This window comes from Glycine max, chromosome 20 (genome assembly GCF_000004515.6).
Source record: "Glycine max cultivar Williams 82 chromosome 20, Glycine_max_v4.0, whole genome shotgun sequence".
Taxonomy (NCBI): domain Eukaryota; kingdom Viridiplantae; phylum Streptophyta; class Magnoliopsida; order Fabales; family Fabaceae; genus Glycine; species Glycine max.
In genome coordinates, this window is record NC_038256.2 from 44224107 (window position 1) to 44243225 (window position 19119).

General features: G+C 32.3%; 1 non-coding gene across 2 annotated transcripts; it reads right to left on the minus strand.

Annotated features, from left to right (window-relative positions):
- Positions 1-233: 233 nt before the first annotated feature.
- Positions 234-7539, minus strand: LOC106794265 (uncharacterized). Of its 2 annotated transcripts, none has more exons than XR_005890351.1 (5): positions 5380-7533; positions 4102-5173; positions 3699-3997; positions 2267-3604; positions 234-1746 (listed from the first exon to the last, which is right to left on the minus strand). It is a non-coding gene; the product is annotated as an uncharacterized protein (transcript). The 2 variants fall into 2 exon arrangements; XR_005890352.1 differs by lacking the exon at positions 234-1746 and having other exon boundaries at positions 2980-3604; positions 5380-6429; positions 6534-7539.
- Positions 7540-19119: the final 11580 nt, after the last annotated feature.

Below are 19119 nucleotides of genomic sequence, written 5' to 3' on the forward strand. Positions count from 1 at the left end.
CCTGAGACAGCAAATTTGTAATAGTTGCCTCCCAGGAGGAGATATTATCATCACAGGCTTTGATCTCAGAAGATCCTTCTTTCGCCTCTTTGGTGAGACGCTCGACTTCACGTTGAGCCGCTCGGGCTTTCTCGAGCAGAAGGATATGTGCCTGCTAAGTACATGGGGTTTCACTTTAAAAAAAGGGAAAATAATATAATAAGAATCAAGGGTCAGAAATCAATCACATCAGATTTCCCTTTTTACTCCCCAGCGTGACACGTGTCCCACTCAGCCTAGAAAGGTGGAATTAATGATGGGTAATGGAGATCGAGGCGACGGTTACACAGTGAACATGCGATCGTGACGTCGTTTCAGGAAAGCTGGTAGAAGAAGAGAAAAAATGTCAACTTCTCATCTTCCTTCGATCTCGAATCGAAGCAGACATTTTTTGGGGGCAATTTGTTAGCCCATATTTTCGACGAGCTAAAATATGTTCTAAGTATGCATTGGATGTCGTCTCGAGGTTCGGAGCGTATTACAGAGCAAGAGTCTGGCCAGGACCTGCTCGAATCGAAAAGAGAGGAGAGTCTTTAAGAAGGAATTCCCAGGTTCAAAGGAGTATTTACGAAGTACAAAGCTAAGACAAGAAAGAGGACTTCGAGTTATTGGGCAATTCGAACTGGTGTATGGACGAGTCGAAGTCGAGGCAGCAAGAGTTCTGGACTTAGCATAATTTCTGAACAAATCTTCACTAAACCAGTTCGACTTCGAGCAAGATGGATAACCGTTCTAAGGAGCAGTTATGTGCATGTAAGATGTACGTGGCAGGACACTTGGCATTCGGATAATGTTCGACCGTTAGGGCAGTTTATTTTCGAATGTCTATATATAGCAGTTTTAGTTAGTTTTTGAGGGTCGCAAATCATTTCTACAGAATCCTTATACACTCAAAGTATCCAGCGCAGAGAGAAACGAGTACACAAGGAGAATGTATGTTTGTTTGTGAACCATTTTAAATTTCTGTAAACTTTACATTTTGAAAGCAATGCAATTTACGCTTCACTTTAGAATTCCTGTCTTTTAAATGGTTCATTCGATCGAGTGAACTTACTGCTCCTTTACATTCTGCAATTTTTCTCCCTTGTTGATTTACTTCCAGCCTTTCGATTCTGTCAGAATTTTCCTTTCCTTGCCTAGTTATTTCCAGCATTTTGATTTCTGTTAAACAATTTTACTTTCTGCAAATTTCGAACCAGTAAATGTTTATTGCAACAATGAACATTAACGGTTTTACATTTAAAACAAACACATAATTGACATGCTCCTGAGATTCACTAGTTGGTCTCGCAAGCAATTAACTTAGACTAGCGGTTGTTTACCAAATTCCAGTGTAAACAGAATTACACAGAAATTTTCTCAACCCAAAGAAGGAAAAAAAGTTTAGCTAGACCTATATATAAAAACTAGTGGAAGATTAAAGAGGTCTATAGGCGCTTGAAGAAAATGTCGGCTTCCGCCCTTAACTTCCTTCTAAGCAAAATCCTTGATAATGGCTCAACATGAAGGAGGGCCATAATCCTTTATTTATTTATTTATTAAAAGCAGCTAAAAATCAATAGACAAAAGATTAGATACCGAATAATCAGTCACAAGAACAAAAACAATCCTCAAATCACGTTCATGATTGTTGTGTATCTAATTGCAGTAGTTCTCATGGGATGAATCGATCAATTGCCTCTGAGGTTGCACCATGCGGTCATTTCACTGCTACAAATGTGATTTTTAATAATAAATTTATTATCTAACATTTAATAAAAATATTACTAAAAAATTTTAACGACATTCAGAAAATATCATAAAATTATAAATAAATGTTACTAATAATTCATATTATTAAAATATTTTGTGATATTTTTAGACTTTAACAACATAAATTATATATAATATTTGATAAAATATTACAAAAATATATTAATAATATTTATTTATAATTTGATAATATTTTTGAATGTGACCAAAGATTTTTATTAACATTTTTATTAAATGTCAGACAAAAAAATGATACTAAAAGTTAGATATATAGTAGTGAAAGGAAGAAGTCCAAAATGCATTTAAACATAAGAAAGTAAACAGAAATTATACTAAAAATTAAAAAAATAAAATAGATATCACCTTATAATCTTATATTTTAAAATTCTACATTATATTTATTTAAAAATAAAATGAACTAAAATTAATAGGAAAAAAAAACAGATGATGGATTATTAGGTAGTAAACTCCATACCGAATAAGTAGTCACAAGAACAAGAACAATGTTCACTCAAATCTGGCTCATGATTGTTGTTTATGTCACTGCAATCGCTCTCCTCATATGTTTCAGGCTCATGATTGGTGTTTATGTCATTGCAATCGTTCTCGTCATATGTTTCAGTTGCCTCTGAGGCTTAACCATGCTTTGATTCCAAGTCCATAGCAGCTACCACGGCTTTCAATAGCCGTGAACTAATGCGCCGAAATTTTTCTAATTCAAATATTTGGCAGGCCAGACACAATCGGGTAAGAATGGTCACCATTTCAATGTTTTCATCAGATTATTCAGCTTCATTAAGGTTGCACCATGTGGTGATTTCAACTCCAAACCAAGTACACTGGCACCGGATTTTAGCAGCAACCCGGGAGCGTGAAAGAACCACACACAAAGTTAATCCCATATATTCATTAAGGTAAGAAGGAAGATTAACAGTGATTGAGGAGTCTGTTGATTGACATTTGAACTGGCTCGGGACTTTGCTTCCCGGGAAACAGACCTTCACAGATTTATTATTACAATTTTTGGTGTTGGCTTCATCTATCATTTTTACAATCTCATTTTGACACACCCTTCATAATGCAGTGGAGAGAAGGTTCATCCAGCCAACCACAATTCTTGAATGAAATGAATTTTCCCTTCCCTTTCAAGTTCAATGCAGAAGAGTTTAAAGAGGACACTGAAATCAATGACCAGCAGTTAACGGCATTAAACTCTGTAACAAATGGTGGAAGCTTTGATAGACTCCCAAGCTCCCTACAATTCTCTAAGCTCCCACAAGTTACAACAATCCTTCAAGTGTAGTAGACGTAGATATGTTGAAGCATCAAATAACACATGTAACTGTTTGTCAATTGCTAGTCTACAATTACAAATCTTAAGCTCCTGAAGATCTTTTAGGGAAAATAACTCATCCGGAATATTACCATATCTCAAACCGTGTACATTGAGTGACTCAAGACTTGTTAGACGCTCAAATCTAGAGTCTATCATTCCAATTCTTGTGCTGCTTAAATCCAAGCTTCTGATTGAATCCGATGACAAGGAGAATTCCTTGAGACTAGTGCAGCCATTGACACTGATCTTCCTCAAAGATGTTAAATGTTTCCCACTTTTAAGACCCTTAAGCTTTTTGCAGCCATCCAGCATCAAAGTTTCAAGTGTGTCAAAAGAAAAAATAGATGGATGAATATCACGCAAACTTTCACAACCAGAAAGATTCACCCAATTAAGTTTTGATGCCTTAGACAAATCTGGGAGATTCTTCCAGTGCTTGCATTCACGTAAGTCAATTCGCACTAAATTTACAACACCCTGCAACAATTCAAAAGGACTGGTCATTGTGGAACTTAAATCTTCAAATTTCAATTAAACCAAAAACTCATCTTGCTTTTTGTATATATTTTACCTGCACCCCCTGCCAAAGTTCTATAAGTTGGCTGTGCAGCATTCAAATCTCAACAAGCATCTTAGCACAAAAAGTTACTGGAAGAGACTTCAAATGAAATCCATTCCACTCGAGGTACCTCAATTTACCAGACAATTCACTAAGACACCAGAATGGTGCACATTTCTTGATCTCTTACCTGAAGGGACGTATAATCTAAGAACTCTTAAATTAGTCATCATGTTGAGTGTGTCAGTATTCAAGTGTAAATCCTCAATGGATGATAAATCTAGTTTTATCCCTTCAATTAAATCACTTCCCTGACAAAATAAATAAACGATATTAGATTCATTATGAATATTACTAATTAAAAAGCATGTATAGTTTGATTTGGGGAGAAAAAAGTGAGTTTATTTTTCGTTACCTTTTTATTTGCAAGTACATCAGAAACTTCTTTTATATAACTCAATCGACTACGGTTTCGGGGATGTTTACTTCCTCGACGAACTATATTCAAACCCATTTCTTCTATCAAGTCATGCATTTCTATCATCCTAGAATGTGAAATAGTTATAAGAGCTTTATCTTCGAGGACCTTTAATCCCCTAGTAGGTTAGAAATCACAAGCATCTAGTATTCGTATGACATCATCTTTAAGTTCACCTTTGATAAAGAATGCAATGTGTAGAAATATTTCCTTCTCTAGGTCATCCAATCCATTATAGCTCACTTGTAACACATCTTGAATACTGTCATTCGGATAGTTCTCGAGTTTGCTCAATTCATCATCCCAGAATTCTGTACTTCTGGAATAAAGATTAGAACCCAGAACTTTTAAAGCTAATGGAACTCCCTTTGCACAGTTCACTGCCCTTTTTGAGAGAACCTTGTATCCCTTTTGAGGATGTCTTTCCTTGAAGGCATGTAAACTAAAAAGCTCCAGAGATTCGGCAAAGCTCCATGCCTTGACCTCATAGACATGTCTGTCCCCAACTCTTCTTCTAAGCAAATGCCTATCTCTTGTTGTTATAATAAGTTTACTATCTGGACCTACATAGTTACATGCTTCACACAACTTATCTAATTGATCAAAACTATCCACATCATCAAGTACAATCAAAACTTTTTTATCACGGAACCTTCTCATAAGGTCTGTGGATCCTGCAAGATTATATTCATGATAACCTGCCTTAAGTAACTTAGAAAGAAGCTTATCGCACAAAGATGTTAGTGGCATCCTTTCAGATTCCTCTCTAGACAGCATCATATTGCGGAAAGAGTTGAGAAAATACGGCTTTGGCAATAGTTGTCTTTCCAATCCCTCCCATGCCCCAAATTCCAATTACGTGAAGATTTTCTTGTAACCGATCTTGGCTTTTGGACAGCAACAGTTTGACTTCTTCACAATTTATTTTTTTTCAATTTGAACATAGTCTTTCAGGCTCAACTTCTCGGACACATCTAGCACAATTTTCTCTATTAGTTGAGACTCATTCCTGACAAAGGAACGGAGAAATCAATATATTAAGAAGGAAAATAAATTAGATAAACTATGAAATATACACAACCCTGACATAACACTTTAAAAGCATATATAATCTAATTTAATGCACTTATTATTCTGCATTGCCAAATTAGTAATATTTTTTATATTGAGATAATAAAGATTAAAACATCGATTTAATCATCAGTAAGAGATTACTTGTAATGACGGCTAAGAGAGGCCCATCCAGATATATTGGCAGCTTCAGCGAGAGCAGCTTTCCAGTCTTGGAAGGATTCGTTGTCTTTGTGTTTTGCGATTGCTTCACCGTAACTGCCACTACACTTCCTTATGTGCGATGGATCTACTTGGTAGAAGACGGGTGTGACTACCAATCCCTGAGTTTTTCTGCAGTGCAGTATTTGCACCAGTTCTTTCAAGCACCATTTTGAGTCAGCATAGTTTTCGGAGAAAACCACGATGGCAAACTGCGAGTCCTGGATTGCTTGGCACATCGTACTTCCTAGGATATGATGATGACATGCCGTGTTTCACCATTGTACTTCTTCTCTGGAACTGGGAGGGTTGCAAATTGGAATTACTATTGATACAAGAGTACTAGTATAGTTGTAGTATAGCGGACAAAGCAATCAACTGTGACCCTCACTTCACAAATGAATACTCCAAATATTCTACAGATCTTTCTGTTATATTTTACAGTAATAGTTCCAATGATTCAGATTTCTTTCTACCATTGACTAATCAATTGCAAATTTGCGACCGCGAGGCTGGCGAGGATAGTATATGTCGCCTCCAATTAAGGCTACGGAATTCTTTTTTAACTAAGGATAGTATACCTCATTTCTTTTTACGTCAGAGACACGTGCCTCTTCTCTTTGCATTCAATTTTCTTTCACTCTCACAATTTTAAATTTTTTTATCCAAACAAAATTTTAAAAATAAAAAATTTTAATTAAATTTTCTGATCGAGACACACTCTAAATGTATCTGTTCTGCATTTTCCAATCCCAGTGCTTACAGAATCGGTCTTAATGTATGGCCACATGGCCTTGTTGCAAATTAAATCAGTCCTGATCTAGTGCACCAATATACCCTTTAGGAATAGAATTTATAATGATCATAGAAGCATCTTTGATGACAAGTGGATAAGAAAACTCTTTTTCAACATTCACGTTCCAAACCAAATGAGTTGTCAAACTGCATAAGCTAAGCTGTGGAAGATACAGAATAGATCGAAATTCAAAATATCTGCAATTGCCACGTGGCCGTGTCACAGAAAGCATGAGGCAAAGAATAATAAAGACATAAGTAAAAAAAAAAATACCCATAAAAATTGAAGACAGGTAACTTACAACAACTCACACGTTGTGCTCAACCATTTGAGTTAAAGCTCTTAGTAGACATAAGTCATTCCCTTAGTTTTTCTGCACTGCAGTATTTCCACCAGCTCATTCAAGCACCACTATGAATCAACATAGCTTTCCGAGAAAACCACAATTGCAAGTTGTGAGTGGTGGATTGCTTCGGACAATGACGGCCCAACCTCGTCTCCTTTATCAAGGTTGTCGTCATTCACGAATGTTTTGATGTTGTCTCGGGAGAGAGCGGAATGAAGGTGGTGTGGACGTCCTCACACCCTGGAGCTAACAAAAACATGTACTTTGCAGGACACGATGATGGCATACCCTGTTTTGTCATAGCAATGTGTTTTAATTCAAGTGTGAAGGTGTTTAAGGTTTTGGATTGAAGGTGGTATCAAAGTCACTTGTTTGGTTTGTTTGTTTCCCGATGCCCATTGATGAAGATCTCTTGGATATTTTATCCCCTCGATTCTTTACACACTTCTTCTCTGCGAGGGTTGCAAATGGGAATGAATTACTATTCTTGCAAGAGTAAGTTGTGCTGGACAACGCAATCAACTGATATACAAACTTTCAGATTACAAAAACAGACAAGACTTTGTAAATATAAATGCTGTATCACTATTTTTCACTAACTCCAATCATTCTGCATATATTCTTCTATTTTTTAATTTTAAAGTAACTCCAATCATTCATATTTTTTAATCCTTCTTCTATCTCTTTTATCATAACACTTTGTGCAATAAAGAAAACATGAAATATACTTTTGGTTGATCAATTGCAACTGAGTGGATACTTTACCAACAATGCCAAAGGCTCCGTGATTCAAGGAAATATTTTCTTTCCACAAGCGCAGATGCAACCGGAGAAATTATATGTTGATATACTGATCAATTTTTTCGTGATATATATTGCAAATTTGCAGTTGATAAAAAAAAATTTTAAAAAATTAATAATGTGTCTTTAAAACTGATCGGAATTTCTGGATATATTGAATGTCGGAGTCTCTATATAGCACCATCATCCGTGGGTGACATTGGCAAAGTCTGAACCCCACTCCTTCCACCCCTGTGTCAGCTTGTAAGTTGTAACAGTAAGAGCAGAACAAGTCTAATCTATTTTAATTTAGTGGTCAATTCAACCGATTACCAATTATCCCTCTGTATATTTTATAATATACCGAAAATATAAAGATATAAAAATAGAGAAAAAAAGGTTATATATAACAATGTATAAAAAATTTACATAATAAATTATGTATGATAAGTTTGTTGATTTTTAAAATAATTATAAAGTAATTTATAATTGTCAATACGCATTAAATTAATAAAAGTATATTGATTAAATGCATTTTGCTTAGGCGTCAAAATATATTTGTAGTCTTTATGATTCTCCGTTAGCATGACCACCTCACGTGAAAATATATAGCCATGATTCGAGCAAGCATCTCTATATATTAGCATGGAGTAACATGTAAGTGTCTTTCTCCACATGTACTGAGCAAATCTTTTATATATCTTCTCCCTATCCTATATTTTGGTTTAAAGGAGAATAAGCACCTCTAAGAGAATATTATATGTATCCTTCTGGCAAAATTGAAAAAGAAACATCGAAAGGGATCACAAGACAACTATATATAATACAAGCCACATCAAGAATAGGCACCATATAGAGTGAGCGAAACTGAGGCGCATGATGTCTGAGCATTCACTCTCACCAACTCCAAATAATTAACTGTACCTGGATCATACATAAAGCAAGCGTGATTCCAACCAGAGTTTAAACAATATAGTTCAATTTTTATTAGCAACTAATAGGGATAAGTAATATCAGTATAAGGGGGAACCAAAATGGCAGAAAAGCAAACTGATTTTGTTAATAATTGAAATCCAATTCTTTCTGCAGCTGGTGAATATCTTTTACTATATATGTAACAATGCAGCTCTGGCAAAAATGAATGCCTTGTTAGTTTATATGTTCTTTGTAGCTGGAATTTTGTGGAGCTTCATCATTCGCCGTGGACTCACCCACACATTAGTAAGGCTTTAAATGGGAATTGATTATTATAGCAATACAGGACAGCAGGACATGAGCATCTCATGCTATTACTGTTAAAAAGCATTTAAATCAAGCACAAAGTATGATTTACCATTTCCTGCATTTACAACAAATGTTTTTAACTTCATATGTTTTCTTCCGGCATGGAACATCAAGAATATGGTGAAAAGGCATATGACATGGAGCCAGAAATTGCAGAGGATATATATATCACATACATCTTAATGAAATCAATACTTTTGGGATCACAGCATATCAATAAATTATTCATGTTATCAGCATACTTAACATACTTAAATATTAGAATATTCTCTGAAACTAACATTAGAAGCTGATAATGGGTCGCGGGGGACAAAGCCCAAATAGACTGGAATTTTAACAATATCCCAACTACAATGGAGTATATTTGACCACAATGATCTAAACTACAAGTGTAATTAAGCGGCAAGCTCGACTTTTTCAAATACTATCCCGTATGTCATTAAATTCCTTATTTATAGGGGCAGGTCTCATTATTTTATAAAACTTATAGGCAAATAATTTTCTAGCTACCAAAGAATTAGAGTCTCTAAATTTAATGAATTTAGGCATAAGTTGCATGAATATAATGGTTCCAAGCCTACGTACGTATCCACTTCATAGTCCACTTGGGTTTTATATTGCATTGTGTTTGATTGCCTGCATAATTACATTTCGTACCTTTTACGCAGTTGTTATTCTTTGAATTCTCATTTATTGGCCATTCAAAGTAATCGGTACTTAATTGATATCAATCTTCATGAGAATGATACCTCTTCACTCTCACTTTATTATTAGTAGTTGTATCACCAGTGCCCCTGCTGTGGTCTTTGCAAGGTTAAGTAATTTATAAATTGTTGGTTCCTTAAACATTATAAAAGAAAGACTATATATCTATTTCGCTAATCACTCCATCTTAAAGGGATTATGCTCCAGCAGTTGGTAAAAGATGCTATAAGCGCATACAAAAAGATATAATAATTTTGTATGTTGAGGTTGATTTCTACAAAATTTATTTGCCCAACAATCAAGGTGATGTATAGATGGAATTACTGCATCACTGTGAGAAATAAAACATTAATATAAGATTTAATATGCAGCAATAGAGAGGTTTAAACATAAAGTTGACTACAAACCATGTGAAATGTCAAGTTCAAATTTTATAGATAGACGAGGAGCGTTAGAAATACATTTTTTAATATATTTTTTCAAATATATTCCCTAATTAGTTAAAATTTATTAAAACTATAAAATTAGAAGGAAGGATTGTTAAATATAATGTGAGACTTATCAAATTTCATTATTTTTAATAGATTTCAGTCAATAAAGAGAATATGTTTAAAATAGTGTGTTAGAAAATATATTCCTAATATTTTTCATAGATAAAAAATATTTTATTAAAAGAAAATTTCTCACTAAATATAATTAATCAATCATGTTTTTCAGCGCAAGTTATTCATGACAAAAAAAAAAAAAAAACTTGTGTGTAATATATATTTTACATCAATAGTTTACTGAAAAAAAATAAAAATAGTTGACCGCAGAATCAGCCATGCATGATTTTGTTGTTAATAAATCTCTTCCGTCTCAATAAATTACAATCATATCATTGTCAAAAATCAATTGAAGCTACACTTATATTTTAGTCTAGTCATTGAAAGAAGACGATCGAATAGATTTATAGCCATCAGCATCAAGATGTCAAAGGCTAGATTAGGCTATGATGGATGAGGCAGAGTCTTGAACCACAGGAAGAGGAGCACTATGACCAATCAGTACCCTTGGAAGTTGAGGGGCAGCTCCAATTATTAAACCAGCGACCTAATAGATAACCGTAAACGAGGAATTATTCTTGTCTAGAAGTTAGTAGGAAATAATAAGGATGTTGTTTGAGGATTTTAACAAAGAAAAATTTGATGGGGTAGCCTGTGCACTATATTTATTCTGATCTGGAACTAGATGACCACAATGAGTGGGGATTTGATCCTCCAACGTAAATATTAGCCCATCATCCTGGTCCCCACGATCAAATATTTTCTTTTTAGACAGCTTTCCATTGTGGAAAACAGGTCCCCCACCATTAAAATTACCCTTTCTCTTTCTGACCTTATCTTCTGATACAAGTACTGAATACATGGCTAAGCTAATCTATGATCAATTATTATCAAATATAAAAGCTCATACCAATTCATGATGGTTGACATGTCACCTAGGTTTTTTAAAAATTTTCATTCGTTATAGACATATAAATAAATTTTACATCTTTTTTCTTAGACTAGTTAACTGTCTTTTTAACTTTCTTTTGAAATAGTATTTTGGTCTATATAATATGCATGATAAATTTTATTTTATATACCTAAAATTAATAATATAAATAAATATGCTTAATATTTCATTTATACTATAATTAAAATTCAAAATAAATAATTATATTTTAAATTTATGATAAGCAATTTATATTGTTCTTATTATAAACACTTTTATGCAAAATATCTATTTTAATTTTTATATGTCAAGTTTAACATTTTTTTATACATCAATGTCTTCTTTTTATGCTCAATGTCATTTTTAATAACTTCCAATGCTCTCATTATTATTGCATTTTTTTTATTTCTAAGAATCACACAAACCCAATACTAGGGGAGACAGAAATTCGGCTCGAGGGGGTCGAGAAAAAAATATAATTTAATAAATTTTAAATTTTTACATTCATAAAATATTCAAAAAAAACTTTAATATTATATATATATATATATATATATATATATATATATATATATCTAATATTTTTTACAGATAAAAATAAATATAACCATACTGAGTACAAAAATAATGCTATGTATGATTTTTTATATAAGAAATGATAGTACATTTCTCTTGTTTTAATTATAGAAACATAAATTTATTTTCAAATATATTTTTACAGTAAAAAATGTGTCAATTATATATTTTATTTGATACCATTAACTTATCATGAAATTTATCAATGAGACACTCAAGCATTTCACTAATAGATAAACTCATTGATTTATCAAAAATATATTTAAGTTACACTCGTTAATGAAAAAATATTCCTTAAAAATAATTATATTAAATATAATCACTACTTAAATCATTTAATTCAATGATAATATTAATTAAAATTAAATAACTTAATTATTTTTATTAGTTTTAACAAATTAGTTATTTGTTTTGTATATATGAACAGAGGTAATGCATTAATAAAAAAGAAATAAATTAGATAGATAAAATAATTTTGGACAATTATATCTCAACATCATAAATAGTCCATTAATTAAAACTTATAATTTCTCCTTAACTCTTTTTTTTTCTATCACACACCAAGTTGCATATTATATTTATATTTTTCTTTCTTCTCTTTTATCTTCTTAACGTCAACTAGTAATAAATTCATGTTTAATTTTTCAATAATTTTGTATAAATTTTAAGGGTTTTTATAATAATATAAACACATATTATAAAACTTGGGGGGTCATTGCCCCTGTCAATCCCCCTCCCTCTGCCTCTACTCAATACTAAAGGATATTTATCACAATTCAAATACATTATTCAATCAATTAATCTAGTCTCTTTTCTAGTTTTCTTATTGCAACTTCAACTACATTGAAGAATTATAGTTTACATCATTGAAGTTGCAATAAGAAAAACTATAGTTTACGTCATTGAAGATTATAGTTTTTATCAATTTTTTAAAGGATTGTAACTCTTTTATATATATTTGTTTGCATTGTATATAAATACTTTCATTTATTTTTTTTACTAATTTAATTTGTAGGGCATATAATTTGTGTGTCAATTACTTTTAATGCCAAGCATGAATTAAATTTAAGGTTGAATTACTCATTTAATTTTTATATTTGCACAAATTTTACTTTTTAATTCTTATACTTAAAAATCATAAATTTTAATTCCTACACATACAATTTTTCATATCTTTTAGTTCTTATACATATCATTTTAATCTCTTTCGGTCCTTTTTTTTCAAACTCGATCATAAGGATTAATAGGGATAATTTTTAAGTATATGGACTAAAAGATAAAATTTGTACAACTATACTTAAGATAGTGTAATAATATTCAATCAAACAAGCTAGATTTAAAAGGTAAAAACATACTTAAGATGCTAATTTATACAAGAACATTTATCAAAATTTGTATTATTTGCAATGTAGATTTAGATACAAGTAAGTCTAATGTTTTAAGGTGATTTGCTAAAGTTTGCTGATTAAGTGTTATTCACTTATTCGGAAATTACGGTATGATTATTAAGATAATTATTATTAAAATTAATAAATTTATTATATTTATTAATAATTTGTTGTTGAACCACAATATGAAATTATTCTGTCTCTCTTTGTATATATGTTTTAGTTTTGGGAGGTTAAAATTTAAAAGCATTAAGTTAATTTATTATTTGATTTCACAAAATGCACTCTAAATTTTGTTTAAAATATAGCATTGTAAACTTTCAAAATTTTATTCATAACCATGATGTTTATCTTAATTATTTTTTAATAATATATAAAATTTCTTAATTTTTAAGAAAAAAATATATTATAAATCTTTTCAAAATAGGATTGATGTACGTAGTTCTTGTTAATTTGACAGTCATATCAACTCGGGAGTCAGGATAAAGAACCCTCCCTTATGCTTCAGTTTTGTTAACTTGATGGCAAATAGATGTTGTACAAACCATGCTGTCCAAGGTATCATGCATGCCTCATGAATTACAATTCAACCATATATTTTGCTTCTGTATGATAAGAAAAACTTTTAAACATAACTCTTTCGAGGAATTTAACAAATGCGGTCTTTGTATGGATTATTCTTTAATTTGGTTCTGTTTCTTGTATCCCTAACTATAGAGGTTATATCCACTCCTTCACTGTGTGATCAATAAACATTAACAAGAGAAATTATTAACATGCAGGATAAACGGGATGCCATGCATCCAACGGTTGATGATGATAAATGGCTAGTAGTAGTGCCTTAAGTTTGAGCCTTTTCTGATAATGCTGCTATTTGTTTCATAATCCTTGGCCCTTTTGCACGTGTAAAACTCTGGAAAAATGTAAGATTATTTATAACTATGATAAAAAAAGTTCTCATATTCCCCATCAGAGAGTGTAACGCTAGAGTTATATATAATCATCTCATATTGTAGCATGATATCATATTATTCCTGATATGGTTTTCCTCCAAATGGAATTCATCAACCATGACCATTACTCCACTCAAACTGTAAACACAATTCAAAGTTTGAAAGAAGGATATGATGAATCCATGGACTTATATTTGTGCTGGGGAGAATCACCATATCGCTTCTATACGTGCATGGCAAATATTAGTAATTAGGGAGAAATATCACGCAAAGTTTAATGTGGTTGATCCCAACATCAACAACATGCCTACCTCCACAAACGAGAAGAGGTCAAATTTAGTATGATCAGCATTACAATACAACTTTTTGAATGAAAAATTGAGCGAATTGACCCTCTACCACTACAACTTTGCACAGATAAAGCTGTTATTCCTGTCCCACTATGCAGCTTTTGAGGAATTAGTTGCAAACCCTCTTTCACAATATTGTGCTAGGCATATTACTCACAAATTTGCACGGAACCACTACATGCAAACTTTGCACGGATAAAGCTGCTATTCCTCACAATTTTTTCTCCCCTATTCTCGTACCTCAAACATTCCCTAGTGCTATAGGCATTTATAACCCACAAGAACTTGTTTGACAAGCAACCAACCCACCTTTACATAAGGACATTCCTAGTTTCATATTTTAGATAAATATTTAATATCTCTCCCATATCTTTCATGTTTATCACTATGTCTTCACATATATATGATCTTGATAACAATATCTAAATCCTTCTATAACATGGAATAATTTTGATAATAATCTTGACTTAGGGATTTTGGATAAAGCCAACAATTTGTGACTCAACTGATGAAAGAGCCTCAAGGGGTTAAAAGTACACATTATACAGAAAGATTACAATAACATTTCTAATCATACAATAACATAGAACAACCTTTGCTTTCCCTTCAGGGACTGTACATTCAATTTCATGCTGATTGACATGAGCATTGATGGTGGGAGCTGTCCTCAGCAGTGACAAGTAGTCCTTGAGAACATTTTGAAAGGTTTTTCGGATTCATTTCTGGTGCTGATACTGGACATCCTTCAGCTTTACTGACTCCCATTACATCAGAACTCCTGCATGAATATATGAGGACAATTAATGTTGTAGTACACATAAAACATGGTTCAGAGCTACTCGATCTATTTCCTGATAAGTATGAACATATACCACTTTCTGAATACATTGACTAATGTAGAATTTTCCATTACAAAATAAAAGGTCTTACTGCCATTGAGACAGAAGCATTTCCAAGATTACCTGTCAACATCAAATCTGAAATATTAATAGGATCTCAATCTCACATCTTTTTTCTAGTTGTATTTTTTCATATCCCCCCTCCCCCCGAAAAGGTCATTAACAACTAAAAATGAATCAGGTTGCATTTTCCTAAAATGTTGTAACATCGCAAGTATTTGAAAATGTTGACTTAAATTCTTAAAACTCATTAAGATCCTGATTATATGTCTCAAAAGAACTTCTTTCTTTGAATATTGACTTCATCAATATAACTAGATTATTCACAGGACCATTTAAAATCAGTAAATGAAATGAGTCTGTCGATACATTCAAATAATTAAACATTTTACAATTAGTAAACTAAATTTTTTGTTATAACAGACATTTTTTACAAAAATGGGCCCATGACCACAAGCTAGTCCATAAATATATTTCCCAAAAAAAGTGGGTATAGGGTGTCCGGGTGTCAAGATTAAACCTGCCTTTCCTGCAGAGCAGCACACAAGGCCTTGCATTATCACGAGGAGCTAGGGGTTATAAGGTTGGCTCGGACGCTTGGTGGTGAAGGGTGAAGATAGAAGGAAGGGGTGAAGAGCTTGTGGGTTTGAGTCCCCTGAACAAAAAACTAACAACTAGTATTTGTCATTAAAAAAAATATCACGAAGAGCTTTCATTATGTTGATAAGAAACCATTCAACTGCAGTCCCAATGACAAATGTTTTAATGGCATGAACCACCTATATAATTGATGAAAACCATTACCAAACTAATTGTTAAAAGATAGGAAAGGAAAATAAGTATCAAAATGAAAATGAAGAAAAAAATGCGGATATAAGGGAGAATCAAACATGTAGCAAAAACATGCTTCTGAATGTTATGCTTTTAACCAGGTTGCTACAATCAAGGGCTGAACTGAAGACAAAATATAAAATCTGTTAAAAATGGGGTCCTCAGGTTAATTAGTTGCAAATCATTCAATAAAACACTTCAGGGGGCAAGAAAGGCGAGAACTAAGGAAACAATGGTTAGTTTTGTTCTTTATTCTATATTTAGAGAACTGGTGAAAATTCTATGGTAAGAATAAACTATATTCACATGATTGTTAGCAACCTAAGCAAGTGAATTCTGAAAGAAAAAAAAATCTTAAATGATATTTTGGATCCTAAATTAAAATCTGTTTCTTGTTTCCATATTCTCTTATAAGTTCTGCTGCTAGGTGCAAGCTTGCCTCAAGATCCAACTTTAGAACTGCTCTTCACTCCAACATAGGTTCATTTCATGCAGATATGTTATAGAACATATGTTTCATGACATTTTAACTGCTGGACAGAGTAAGTAGTTTATGGATCAGGAATTCTGAATATATATGCATCATAACATGACTATCATCTTCCTTTAACTCTTCTTTTAGAATAAAAACAAAGTTAACAAAAAGAAATTCAAAGCAATCCAATGCGAGAATTGTCCCGACAGCAGTAATCAAATCAAATTTGTTTCATAGAAAATAATTTTGAGTACCAGCAAGGGGGCAAAGAGGAGCACTTAGACAAATAATGCCATGCTAACCTATAAAACACTAAAAAATAATGCCAAAAACAAGGAGCAAAATTTGTTTGCATTCCCATAATTTCTTTGGTAGAAATGGAAAGTTAGGTAAAATATATAAGTGAGTAAGACCCACAAATCTAATTTCTTAAGATTTTAGGTTGATGTTTCAAGTTGGCTTATATGATAGTGTTTATCACAAACGGTATTTTGCCCCCTCAATTTATCTAACAAGTATTTGTACAAACATACGAACTAGACGCAAAACTTCATGTCAAAGAAAAGTAACTTCAAATCACAGCAGAAAATGAAAACGATAAGTCATCATGTATGAGCCCCCAGCCCCCATAATTACATCTAGAATGCCTAGTACGATAAGTGAGTACTACGTTATTAAAATGTAAACGGAAGCACGTGAATATATCACTATTGAGAATTGTTGTAGAACTGTGTATGGAACCAAATTTCATAAAAATAGGATGCCATAGCTTTAAATCTATTGAGAATTGTTGTACAATTATGTGCATGGAACCAAATTTCACAAAAATAGGATGCCGTAACTTTAAATCAAGTGAATCAAGCGGCAAACATACATAAGTTTAATGTGACTTTTACTTCATTATCTTTTACAGTTTTTTTTAGTACATTAAATTTTAAAAATTTTATTCTAATATTTTATATTTTCAAAATGTATCGTTTTAGTCTTTTTTTTCAATTTTCTATTAGAAACATTAGTGTTATATTAACTTTTAAATTTTAACAAAGGACCAAAATGATATATTTTAAAAACATAAAGGACCAAAATGAAAATTTTAAAACTTGATGTATTAAAGTGAAACAACAAAATATAATGAACCAAAAGTGACATTAAGTCTTTTAAAATAATTAAATTTACATAGTGGTGGCTAAAAATCGTCACTATCTTTATTTTACTTTTAAGAAAATAAACAACTAAAAAAACATCATCTACTCCAACATCTTCCAAATCTAAAAAGGTAAAAAAAAAAATGCAACATCACACTAATCAAACAGTGTTAACACATAATCTAGTTGAAACCACAAAATTCTTATATTCCTCATTGGAAAACCAAAATCTTTCATACAGTTATGCTATCAACAACAGAAGCAAGGGAGATCGGAGCAACAGATGTCTTCGATGAAAGGCAAAAAATATAACCTTAACTCGTCAATTAACCCATATCTAAACAAGGCTTTTTATGAGGTCTGCGGGTAAGACCTCCACTGTTGCACACAGTTGTGTCAGGCAAGTAAAGGATTTCCCATCCAACATCTACAATCAGGTCAAGTGAAGATGAACAATGCAAAGATAGGTCGAACAGTGCATTTCAATTGAAGATAATTCTAACTAACCCGACTAGTCAAACCTCACCCACAATCGAGTGTTGTCGATTTTCTTCTCTCCCTTCATCAACATGTTGCTGCCAACGGCAACAATGAGACAGCTATTGTCGTTAGGTGAGGGGGCAATCCCGACCACGTAGGAAGGTTGCAGCGGAGACGAAAGCAAGGGTGGAGTAGTGATCTTAGTTTGCGACAAGAGGTGGAGCAACAAAAGGAGAATGGACTCTTACCTATTGTGATCGAGGATAATTTGTAAATCGAATTATTATCATTATTAAATGATTAAATTGAATAATAATAATAATAATATGAGAGTGAAGGTTGTTGTTTTTGGTTTCAAATCCATTTTTTCTTCATTTACTTAGTGCTTTTTAATTTTTTTAAATAAAAAAGATAATGGCAGTTTTTAGTCGCTATTATGTTAACTTAACTATTTTAAAATTTTAAACACTAACGAATACTAACGTTTCTAATGAAAAATTGAAAAAAAAATCCAAATAATATATTTCGAAAACATAAACAACCATAATAAAACTTTTAAAACATAATGTACCAAAGTGAAACAACTACGAAACATAATGGACCAAAAGTGACATTAAATCATTTTAAAATTTAAATTTAACATAACACTAACATTTTGAAAAAATAACCAAAACGAAATTTTTTAAAACTTAATGTACCAAAGCGAAACATAATGGACCAAAAATGACATTAAGCCTTTTAAAATAATTAACTTTACAATAGAGGCGACTAAAAATCACCATTATCTTTTTTTTCTCCTTTAAAAAATAAACAACTAAAAAAACATCATCTCCTCCAACTTCTTCTAGATTTGAAAAGATAAAAAAATACAACACCACATAGATCGAACAACGTCAACACATAATTTTGCTGGAACCATAAAAAATTCTTATACTCTTTATCGGAAAACCAAAACCTTTCATATAGTTATGTTATTAGAAACAAAAGCAGGGGAGATTAGAGCAAAAGTTGTCTACGACAAAAGACAAAAGCATAACCCTAACTCTCCAATTAACCTGGATCTAAACGAGGAAGTCACAATGTGACTCTTTGTGAGGTCTGCGAACAAGACCTCCACTGTCGTGCACGATTAGGCTAGGCAAGTAGAGGATTTTCCATCCGACATCTACAACCGGACAAGTAAAGACGAGCAACACAAA